Raw genomic sequence first — 10,508 nt, 5'->3', positions numbered from 1 at the left:
CACATATATATGTATATATATGTCCAGATAGATCTAAAATGGTTTTAGTGTATATACGTACACATAGAATCGTGTACCCAGAGGCATAAAGGCAGATGCAGTCCTGTTTCACATTTGGGCTGTCTTGGCTGTGATAGGTCACACTTTTGTAAATTCAAAACAAATCAAATGCTGCCTTCCATTGCATGCCTAGTTTTGGCTGAAAAATATGTATTTATTCTGTAGTGTATTTTTCTCTGTCACAAATCAGAGAATATACTTAGTGATCTTGCCTCAAATTCTCCTTAAGGCAAATGAGGTTTTACTTTAATCTACACCTTCATAAAGCCAACTGTCAGGGCAAGTCCATAGTTGAAATTTTCATGTTGGAAATCTGAAATCACTTTTGGTAAAATCTAACATATTTTAGACACACATTTCAAACTTATAGCAAAACATTCCCCACCCTGTTATGCCAGTCCCGTAGGACAAAAAAGATGGTAATGACTAAGATGCAGAAAGAACACAGAAATCCCCTTTTAAAGTAAAGAAACAAAAAATTCACAAACACTTACTGGCTAACAAGAAGTCAGGTAACTGCGCATACGTGTTCTTGTAGATGGTTTTACCATGAGTGCCCTGGTTTATAATTGATCAGTTCCTGCTGAAACATTGTGGCCAGGGTGGATGTTTACTGAATAAAGATCTGTTCTTGGCCCTGGGGAGTCCTTAAGGCTTCTCCACATACTCAAATCTCTCTCCCAGATGTGAGCTGCCACAAGTTGGAACCCTGGCTGCCCTTGCATCGTCACCCTTGAGTGGACACTTACTTCTCCCTACCTCCCCAACTCACTCCAAATCTTCAGCTGTTACCCATGCCTACCTGGATTATTCCTTTAAATGGAGAAAATCAAGGTTTCATCACAGAGTCCTGCAATGCTCCTGGAGGGCTCACAAGAGAGGCAAACCAGATCTGTCACTTGGTTTGGTGAGGGGAGCTCGGTGTAATGAGAGTTCACCACCTAAAACACATTAATAATTGGATGCTTAGGGTTGCACCATCCAGTGAGACTTGAGCAATTGCAACTGCTTTGTCCACCAGTCACTGCTCCCCTTGCCCACCTCACCTTCTGTGCTGATATCCAGTTTTGTTTTCTGAAAATAAAGACAAAGAACAGGGATGTAACATAGTCACCACAAGAACAGACTAAAAAACTCCACCATACAGCAACCTACCAGCAAACCACACTACACTCTTTTCACTAATAGTTCTTATCGCATCATGAAAATGAATCAAAAATAAAAACCAAATAAAATCCCACACAACAAATGATATAAACTAGTAAAAAAGATAAATCAAACCAACTTACTAAACTCAAAACCGTATAACTGATCCTAAACCTGACTAAAAGAAATGACCTACACTAACTCATAAATAATAGCCAATACTCTATAAAATCAACTAAAAAACCTAACTAATTAACATGAAAAAATCTAAACTACTAAAAAATAAAATATCACTACCACAAATACCTATCTAAACAATCCACCATATCAATACCCATATTCCCAAAAATAAAACTTATATAATACACTAGAACAACAAAGAAATCAAACTACAAAAATAGTAATATCACAAATAAACTTAAATTAACAACACCAAAAAATTATTCCTAACTCAATAAACCCATAATGTCTCAAACCATCAAAACAAAAATACCACCTATAAATACACACAAAACCAAAAGATCAATTTAAACATAAACAATAGCTCCCAAATGATCCATAGCTATAAAACATATACTGCAATCAAACAAGCCAAATAAATAAAAACCTATACTACAACAAACAATAATCCAATTATAATTATTTAAAAATCCTAACAAATTAATTACATCACACTACCTCAAACCCACCAAAACAAACACTACATACTCACCATAATAAATACAACCACTAAATAATGAAAAGCCTACCCTATACCTCACATTACAGCCCATTACACCACTGCAAACCTTAGAAAACATAGCCTTTAAAAATATAATACCCCACCAAAAAAAATTCAACAAAACTCAGTTCAAAAACAACCTGATCAACACCTGAACTAAGAAATATAGCATTAAATAGACCATATCCCTTATCATACACCATCTACAAACAAAGTAAAACTACACAGTAAATTATTAAGAACCACCTTAAAACCACTAAACAGAAAAAAAAATTCAAAAATTAAAAACTGCATCTAACAAAACACCCAAACCTCCACCAGCTGGCCCTACCCAATCTCAAACCCTACATACAATAAACAAAACCCCAAAAACACATATCAGAAGTCTACTTTTAAAAAGCTATTTAAATTGATTCTACCTCAAATACAAACAAACCCATCCATAAAGTTATCTTCACTCAAAAACCAAATTACACATAATAAATAATACCAAAAAATAAAATAAAACATTATATACCATTAACTAATGTAATATTAAATAAAAGCTGCATATAAATACCACTATTTAATAAAATCCCGTGTGGAGGGGGATTCCCCCCAATTTAAACACAGACAGAATAACAGAAGAGGAGATTCTTCCCTCAATTTAAACCTCTTTTTTCCTCATCACCCCCAATTTTTTTCTGGGGGCATCGGGGAGAGGGCTAGCAAGATAAAATTGAAAAGGGAAAGGAGAAAAGTCCCCCCTACAAACCTACACCGGCACCCCTACTACTGCTGCCTGGCACAAAGTTTTATCCCTCAGCACCTCCTTTAAGCAATGCTCCACATCCAAGTGCATCCAGACCCAATGAGATAATCCCACCATCATTCCATGAGACACCCCCAGGAGCCAACCATGCTCCCCTCTCCTCCAGAAGCTCCATACCAAAGTGAACACAGGGAGACCCCCTCTTTAGCAGCCCCCGCAGGAGCCGCTCCCTCATCATCCTCACAGCTCACACCTGGAGCTGCTGCCACTCCGAGTGTGAGGGCAGTGGCAGAAGGGACTTGCTGCTCATTCCCTGGACAGTGCATTGCCTCCACCTGACACACTGGGGCACCGGGTTTTCCTCGCTATAGATAAGGACCCCTCTTCTCCTGAAGGTGCCCAAGGCTGAAACTGGGATTCCAGCTCCAAAATTCTGTATGTGTGAGGTTCATAATTCCTAAGGAAATTCCACAGCAATCATTACCCTTCATTTACAGTTTGGGGAGGGTGGTGGGACAGGATGGGAGCGGCCGGTTGTTTGGCTGACACTTTCCGTCTGTTCACGCTGCAGAAGTGACATGACCCCCTCTGCTTCCCTCCCTCCCACCCCCCGGACCGGATGAGGGGGTCCCAAGGAGAGGGCAGGGGTGAGCCCCGACTGGAGGAGAGGGCCCTGGGGAAGGGGCAGGGACTGGAGGGGGGAAAGTCCCCCCAAGGGGGCTCACCCTGACCCCCCACCCAGGGACCCCCTCCTCCGGAGGGAGCCCTTCCTAACCTCAGCCCCGACTCCCCCAGGGGCACCCCAGTGTGATGTGGGGACAGCCGGAGCCCCGGCGGTGTCGGGCCGTGTAGTGAGCCGCACGGGGGGACCCTCCGAGCGGGCCCGGCCCCGTGTGGGGCTCCAGCCCCCTGGGCTTTATTCTCCCGTGTCCCGAGCCCTGTGGATGCGGGAGGAAGACGGAAAGCGGACAATGGGAAGAGAAGAGAGCTGGCAGGGATGAGAAGGAGTAGGGAAGAGGGTCAGAATGTGTAGGGAAACAGGAGGGGAAGGGAAGGGATGGGTGTGGGGGAAGAAGGAGGGTGGACAAAGGAGGGGGAGAGGGGAAATAGAAGGGAGTAGTGGGGTAGGGACAGGAGAGGAAGAAGTGGTGGGATCGGGTTTGGGGGGGGAGATGAGGGGAGGGTTTCGGGGACAAAGAACAGAAATACAGGGAGGAGGAAGAAACGTTAGAAGGGGGGACAGGAGGAGAGGTCGAAATGGGAGGGAAAGGCTTTGGGGAGGAGAGGGAAAGGGGGCAAAGGGAGAGAAAGAAGGGGAATACGGGGGAAGAGGAAGGAGGGGTGGGGGGGGCGGCAGGAGGGGAAGCCGAATCCCGTCCTATCCCGTGCTGCGAGCCCGGACAGAAGATTCCCATCCACAACGTGCTCAAAGTAAGCAAACGGCTGACAAGGCCATTTCCATGGATTAAATCACTTCGGCTCCGCTCCGCGCAGTCGCCCTGGGGCCTCGCGCACCTGAGCCGAGCCCGGGACCCGCCCCTGAGGCTGCGCCCCCGGTTCCGCCGGGCTCCGCCTGCAGCCACCGCTGGGCTCCGCCTCACAGAGCCCCGGCTCCGCCCCGAGCCCGCCCCGGCCCCCCGCCCTGTCCGGGACGCTGCGTTCGGCGCGGCTCGGCTCGGCTGCGCTCGGTGCCGCTCGCGGGGTTCGGCTCGGCTGATCTCAGCCAGATTCGGCTCTTCAGCTACATTGGGCTATTATCGGCTGAACCCGCCAAGATTTGGCTACACTCGGGTAGATGCGGGTTTTCGGCTATTCACGGCAATAATCGGCTGCATTCGGGTATTTTCGGCTGCACTCGTGTAGATTCAGCTCTTCAGGCGAGCTCGGCTCGGTTCGGCTGCACTCGCTGCCGCTCGCTGCGTTCGGCCAAGCTCGGCTCGGCTCCCTGAGGGCGGCGCGGGCCGGGCCGAGGCACCGCACGGGGAAGCGGGGCCGCCTCACGTTAAACACACAGAGCTCGGTGTTTTCCTGCTGCCGAGCCCCGCAAGCCACCGCACGGACACGAGCAGGAGCGCAGGGTCGGGCAGGAGCTCACTAGGCACTGACTGCACTGCGCTAACTATGGGCACGACAGCAGGCGGCGGGGCTCGGCTGAGCGCGGCGCCGCTCGGCGCGGTTCGGCTGCACTCGGCCCGGTTCAGTTGAACTCGGCTCGGTTCGGCCGCACGCCGCCCAGATCATTTAAACTCGGCTCGGTTCGGCCAAACTTGGCTAGATTCGGTTAAACTTGGCTAAGCTCAGCTAGATTCGGCTCACAGATTTCCTCATGTCAGCCGCCAGTAATTCTACATGACACAAACTGTAGCCTCTAAAGGGCTTGAGGGTTTTTAAAGAAATAAAAATTTTAACTCAAGTCTTGGTACAGAGCCGATGGCTCCTTTAGGACAAGAATATTTACATGTAGAAGCAATTCCCTTACTTGCATCTCATTTTTATTTACCCCTTTCCCGAAAATTCAATACATATCACAGGGAATGTGCAGTTATGGTTTTTCCCTGTACAGTATTTGTACAAAGGACCTGGGCACATTCATGAGTCTATTGAATAAATCCTGGTTTACATTTCAAAGGTTCTCGTTCTGGCACTGCATGTTTGCAGATCTGGGCTGGCATGTTCAGCTACCCTCACGGCCACATTCAAGAACAATTTATCAGATTTCGCGGAGAGTTCCCAATAAAACTCACGTATAATCAATGAGCAGAAAATCCTTTGGGGTTTACTTCCATCTCTCACCTGTTCAAAGTGGAGGGAAGATAGGCGTTTGTTGCACATGACAGCAGCAGTGATGGATCAGGGCTCTTTTTTCTAATTTAAAAAAAAAAGGCAATAAAAACAAACCAGGTCTGATATAAAAGTCTTTCAAAGCCATTAAAGCTTTTTAAACCCAAGAAGACCATCAGGGTTCCTGAGTTCAGCTCCGGGAGCTCCCAGGGACTCTGGGCAGGAAGCCTATTCCAACCTGGATCACCCAGCTTGGAGATGAGAGAAGCTCCTGAAGCCTGGAGCAGCACAGCCCACACACAAAGTTACAGCCATCACTCCCAAAACTCCTTTCAGGTCTTTCTGAGGAGTTTTAAAGGGTGAGAAAAACTTTAGAAAAGCTAAGGCTTTTACAGTATCCCCTAAATACATGATACTTTCTTAACTGATACAGAACATTTTAACAAACCTGGAGAAGCTCCAATGTGCACCAAAAGCAGTTGCTGCTGCAGGAAACCAATGTTGTTTTTAGACCTCCCACTCCCAAGTTCCTTGCACTTTTTGTTCACAGAGAAGTCTCACAAGTCCTGATATATTTTTCCTTTCTTTAAAAATGATGACAACAAGAAAAGCCAACTATTTAATTTTGCTTGCTTTTTTTATTTATTGGTTTTACTTACACATCACTCTTTCAGATCTCATCCACATTCAAACCTTTGAGCACAGAGCCTCCAGGCACTGCTTTTTCTTTTAAGATTTCACTAAAGAATACCATTTTTCAAAGCCTGACATGAGATTTGCAACTAAGTTCCATTTTAATGCTCTTTCCCTTTTTACTCTGTGTTTCCTCAAAGCTTCTAAATTGTGTTAAGGTTAGGATTCACCACAAAGAAGACTTGAAAAATGCCTTTCCATTTCCTTTCCTCCTCCCTCAAGCTACATCAGTCTTGCAGAAGGCATTAGTACTATTTCCAGAAAAGTTTGCCTCACTTGTACTGTTGGTCTGTAACAGCTGCAACAAATATATGCCTTCCTTGAAGTAGTTTAGCAACTTACTGAGCAGTTCTTTATTTTGGCACTTCTGAATCAGGGCCTGTGGGTCCTCCCGCAGCTTCAGGTATTTCCTGACAAGGCTCCACTTGTGCAGCAGCAGCAGCAGCTCCCTGCTGTAGAGGACGCTGTCCTTGACCGAGAAACACCTCATCTCCCTAAAAGCCTCAACAGCAACAGCGCAGTATTCCAGCAAACAGCTGAGGGGGCTGAAGAACTCAGTCAGCCTAGCCAGATCTACTTTAGTCCTGCCAAAAGAAAACACAAGTGCCATGTATTTTTCTGTATGCTAATTAACAAGTACAGTTTTTAATCCTTACTGTGGGAACAGCCAGGAATGAAGGATGTAGGACTTGACAGCAACTGTGCATCACACTTTACTTTTTTCCCCCCATGTATTCAAACACCTAAAGCCTCCTGTCAAACAAATCTCATCCAAATTCACTACTCAACACACAAACTGAAGGTGAAAAAAGTCAATCATCTACCAGAGATAAAGAAATTCTGCTGGCCTTAATAAAGTTTAAACTGGACAGAGGATGAAATGCAAACCGACTAAAACGAAAAAACAAAACAAAGGACTTACTGAATATGTTTGATTAAGGTGACCAAAACATACAGAAATTCATTTACAAGCTGAATAGGAAGGAGTTTCCTCTTCTCCTGGGATTGATCCAGGACTGATCTTGTTTTCTCTCGTCTCGTAAAATTGTTAGCCATGGAGTATGGAAAACATTTTATTTATCACCTTGCTTTCCAGAAACGTGAGAAACAAAACAAAACAAAACAAAACAAAACAAAACAAACAAAACCAACCAACCAACAACATAACAAAGCAGAAAACCACATTTGGAAGGCATATCCTCACCAGCGGCTGCTCCATCACCAACAGGGGACCATATTCTTAGTGCACTTTTGGTGCACTTACCTGTACCTGTCAGGGAGCTCTGTGCAGAAGAGAGTTTTCGTGTATATAAATATATGTGAGGGAGAGGCAAGGGGAGGAGGAATGTTCTAGACAGCTCAAAGCCATTACTGTGCTACTTCCCGTGCAGCAGGTCCTGTGACAGGACATGAACTGAGGGTGCTTGAAATTCAAAAGGTAAAGACACCAATAAATGGTGGCATTTTGCTTTCTCAGTTTTTCAGGGAAGTGTTTTCCAAATCATGAAGCCCTCCCAAAATCATCCCTTCTACCACAACCTGAAAGCATCTCGATTCTGTTTTCAAAACCACAAGGGACACCTCAGAGTTCAACAAGTTCTGACAGTACAGCCCTTGATGCCCCTGGCTCCCTGCCTGTCACCCTCGTTTTCATATTCAGTCACACAATTATTCTACTGTGGACAGTAAAATTGTTCCCATTTCTCCTGTACTTCTCTGGTTACCTTTTCTCTAAGCTGTGCAGGACCCACGTGAGGAGGCTGTGATCCTGGTTCAGCTCATAGGCAACTCTGCTGGCACGGGCAGCACTTTGTAATACCTCCAGAATGCAACTCTGAAACAGAAAATATAACTTGTTCTTTTACAGTCAGGATCTAATTATCTAACTTAGAATTAGCAATTGGACTGGCATCTGATCAACTTCAAGGTGAAATGAACAGTACTTGCTCTCAGCAACTCCAGGGAAGGAAAGACATTCTCCGTTCAAAGCTTCATACCACAGGTGCTACTCTTACAAGAAGGCTTCAGGTAGCTAAACAATTTTATCTTTTTGTCCCATGTTTCAATACCTGAAATACTCAGGGTGGATGCTCCCAAACCTGAGAGCCCCTGGCACGTGAGTTTCCCTTCTGCTGAAGCACTGTTCAGGTAACAAATGTGCTGCCTGGGGAATGGAGACCGCCAAAAAGAAAAGGCCCTGACTGTAGGCACAAAACCACAGTCCCCACGTGAGGCTCCGTGATGGCAGCAACCTGTTCCAGTTTCAGGGGATAAGGGTGTGACTGGTTTAGACATAAGCAATTGTTTCCCCCTCCACACATAAATCAACAAGGAACAGATTTTCAAGAGGGCAAAGGCAGAGTCAGCTGCTCCTTTCTGCTTTATACTTGAGATCTCAAAGCCATGCAGCCTTCTGTGGCTTGGGGTTTTTTGGTGCTTTCTTTTTAAATTCTTATCTGGGAGCCCTCATCACACGAAGGACTGTTGAAAAAGGAAAGAATGACCTGGAAAATCCTCTGGCAGTCATAAAGCTCACAGCAACGTTTGTCACACAGCCCTTTCCCAAGAAATCTGAGAATCCACTCAGGCTTTGCTTTCTACTGGAAACCACAAAAAACCCTCCACTATCAGACATTTAGACATTTCCAAATAATACCTGCTCCTAAGAGCACAAAACTCTGTGAGTTCCAGCTCAGGGCTTACCTCAGCATGTTCTGGACTTCTCAATTTCCATTCCTTCCAAATTTAATCCCTAACATCCATCCGGAACAGACAGTCTGCAGCCCAAACATGCAGTGGAAATGGAATTGTAGAAGTTGCTGTTCCTAAAACACTTCAGTTGAACTCAATGTTAGTAATCGAAACTCAAAGGTGAATGTAAGCTAGCTGGGGCAGAATATTCTGTTTATTGTGCTCACAGAGCATACACAGCACAACTCATTGTGCATTAGTATTAAGAAAACAATGAACTCCCTACAGAAATAATATTTTTAATCACAATCAATTTGAAACAAAAGAAAGATGCCTCTAAAAAACCACTGATGGGAGAATGAGATTTCAATGTATTTTTATGGTCTTTTTCTATAAATTTCTGAAGGATTACTGGATACCTAAAATGGGACTCTTACTTCAAAATCAAAACTGTAGAAAAGCTGGAAAAAACTTTCCTCAGGTCCAAGTACTCATGTGACAAAAGGAATCTGTTTACCTTTATGTACATGTGCTCCTCTGTGAAGAGAAAAAGCTGGCATCGTGGAGGAGGACAATATTCCCAATCCACAACCATGTACAACAATAAATGGAAGCTGTACTGTGCACTGTTCCAAGGTGGGAGAACAGTCCAGGAACTGCAGAAGCCATTTGTTCTGAGGCTCATCATATTGCTGGCCATCCCTCCCCTTCTCTTCCCCAGAATGAAAAGCTCAGTCAAGAGTGCCCGAGCACAAAGCAGGTGAGGAGATCAACATTCCCCAAGGCTCTGGTTTTCACCCCAGCAGTGACACACGCAGGAAGTTCCAGTACCTGGCTTCAGGATCTGCTGTGCCGCACGAGCAATTTAGAGGGTCAGGGAGAAGGCGAACCTGAGGTTTGGCTGCCTGATTCCATTCTGCACAGCATCCAAGAGATACAGCAACTGCAAGAGCCCAGGGAGAGAAGGCTGAACCATAGCCCACATGAACACAACAGGAGCATGAATATATAAATCAGCTTCTGGGACATTTCACAGGCCATATAGGTCAAATATCAATTGCATTCGGATTTCCATTCCTACAAACAAAATTCCCAAGAATTTCTGAAACACATTTCCCACTTTCTCTGTCCATTGATTGTAACAGGAGGAAACACAAAGCAGTAGAGGAGAAATGATGGGAGAGAGGATGAAAAGCTTCTTTTAGCTGTCTCACCACATGCATGCAGGTGGATGAGCAAGGCAACACCTCTCCCACACATGTCCATGACCTACAAGGCCTCACCTGCCAAACTGGCAACAGAGCTGAGCCTTACCTGGCACTTCTCTCGAAAGCAAGCCCCTTCCAGATGGGAGAGAAGGAAGCCAGGACAGAACATGCAGCCGCTCTCATGTTGGAGTCATAGCTGCTCAGGGCAGCCACCATGAGACCCAGGGTGAGGAAATGGCCTCCCGTGATCCCAAGGGAAATTTAAGCTGGATTTTGGGAAGTCTCATAGTGGGAAGGCTGTCCAGCCCTGGCACAGCTGCCCAGGGCAGTGGTGGAGGCCCCGTCCCCGGAGGGATCGAAAGCCTTGTGGACGTGGCACTTGGGGACATGGGACAGGGTAGCACCGGGGGAATGGTTGGGCACTGTGATCTCAGAGGGCTCCTCTGACCTGAAGGTT

The 10,508-nt window shown here is 45.7% G+C and overlaps 2 long non-coding RNA genes across 2 annotated transcripts; both read right to left on the bottom strand.

Annotated features, from left to right (window-relative positions):
- Nucleotides 1-868: 868 nt before the first annotated feature.
- LOC136291678 (uncharacterized) lies at nt 869-2,814 on the bottom strand. The gene is made up of 3 exons (XR_010721663.1): nt 2,736-2,814; nt 1,107-1,134; nt 869-1,001 (listed from the first exon to the last, which is right to left on the bottom strand). It is a non-coding gene; the product is annotated as an uncharacterized lncRNA (long non-coding RNA).
- A 3,299-nt stretch (nt 2,815-6,113) lies between these two features.
- LOC136291677 (uncharacterized) lies at nt 6,114-9,806 on the bottom strand. The gene is made up of 4 exons (XR_010721662.1): nt 9,675-9,806; nt 8,856-8,929; nt 7,877-7,986; nt 6,114-6,736 (listed from the first exon to the last, which is right to left on the bottom strand). It is a non-coding gene; the product is annotated as an uncharacterized lncRNA (long non-coding RNA).
- Nucleotides 9,807-10,508: the final 702 nt, after the last annotated feature.

This window comes from Chamaea fasciata, unplaced genomic scaffold (genome assembly GCF_029207755.1).
Source record: "Chamaea fasciata isolate MVZ Bird 193981 ecotype frontalis unplaced genomic scaffold, bChaFas1.0.hap1 SCAF_7, whole genome shotgun sequence".
NCBI classification, from domain to species: domain Eukaryota; kingdom Metazoa; phylum Chordata; class Aves; order Passeriformes; family Sylviidae; genus Chamaea; species Chamaea fasciata.
The sequence above is the reverse complement of the archived record's forward strand: the minus strand, read 5'-3'. Positions and strand labels throughout refer to the sequence as shown.